Source organism: Brassica napus, chromosome C7 (genome assembly GCF_020379485.1).
Source record: "Brassica napus cultivar Da-Ae chromosome C7, Da-Ae, whole genome shotgun sequence".
Lineage (NCBI taxonomy): Eukaryota > Viridiplantae > Streptophyta > Magnoliopsida > Brassicales > Brassicaceae > Brassica > Brassica napus.
The window spans coordinates 31,508,606-31,509,784 of NC_063450.1; the positions used below are offsets into that span (position 1 = coordinate 31,508,606).

At 45.3% G+C, this 1,179-nt stretch overlaps 1 non-coding gene across 1 annotated transcript; it reads right to left on the bottom strand.

The window, feature by feature from the left end:
- Positions 1-107, bottom strand: LOC125590746. Its single transcript, XR_007326750.1, has one exon. It is a non-coding gene; the product is annotated as a small nucleolar RNA R71 (small nucleolar RNA).
- Positions 108-1,179: the final 1,072 nt, after the last annotated feature.

A 1,179-nucleotide genomic window follows, 5' to 3' on the forward strand; every position in this document is an offset into this window, starting at 1 on the left:
AAGCTGAGAAATGAGATCTCAAGTTTCCAACAGAAGAACTTAGAAGGCTTCAGTGAAGCCTGGGAGAGATTCAAGGGCTACCAATCTCAATGCCCACACCATGGTTTCTGTAAGGAGAGCTTGCTGAGCACATTCTACCGTGGTGCTCTTCCTAAGTACAGGGCCAGACTGGATACAGCTAGCAATGGGTTCTTCTTGGTGAGAACTGAGGAAGATGCAGAGGAGCTGGTTGACAACATGGTAAAGAGTGATGCAGTCTACAGTGGAGACCACGACAGAAGCAGTCGAACAGATGATAAGCAGACGAGGAAGGAGTTGAAAGCTCTACAGGATAAGATAGACATCCTCCTTGCTGATAAAGCCACACAAGAGTAGCTGCACTTTGTTGGTAACCCAAGCCAAGAGACACCACCTGTTGTCCATGAGGTTGAAGGTTTTGAAGGTCAGGAAGAGCTGTGTTTCATCAACAACAATGGTAGATGGTACAAAAAAGAGCCCAACTTTCAGTACAACAACTACCAACAGAATTCCTATCCTAACAACCAACAGAGTGGTTATCCGCCTCGAAACAACCAGCAAGGCAGCTATCAACCTCAGCAAAACCCCTCATCTGGTTCCTCTGCTCCTCAAGAGAGCAGCACTGACACCCTACTGAAACAAATCTTGGAGTCTCAGACTATAAGTGAGAAGAATGTTGGTTATGAGTTGAAGAACCTTCATTCCAAGATTGATGGGAGCTACAATGAGCTCAACAACAAGTTCTCACATCTTGCTTCTACAGTCAAGAATTTAGAGAATCAGTTTGCTTCCATGAACACTCACCAGACTCGCCAGCAAGGATCTCTACTTGGAAAATCTGACCAAAACCCCAAGGAGGCCAAAGCTATCACCCTTAGGAGTGGTAAGCAGTTACCTCCTACAACCCTCACCAGGGATGCTGAAAAACTAGGTGAAGAGGTGGCCATCAACTTAGATGATGAAGTGGTGATTGTTGATGAGAAAATCAATGATGAAATCTTGGAGAAGATTGTGGAAGCCAAGGGTAAAGGAAAGGTTGGGGAAGCGAAGAAAACAGTGAAAGATGGTGAAGTTCTTGCTCTAGCAAGTGAGAATTCTTTTGTTCCTCCTCCCTATGAACCCAAACTACCATTCCCTGGTAGATTCAAGAGGCAGCTGCTA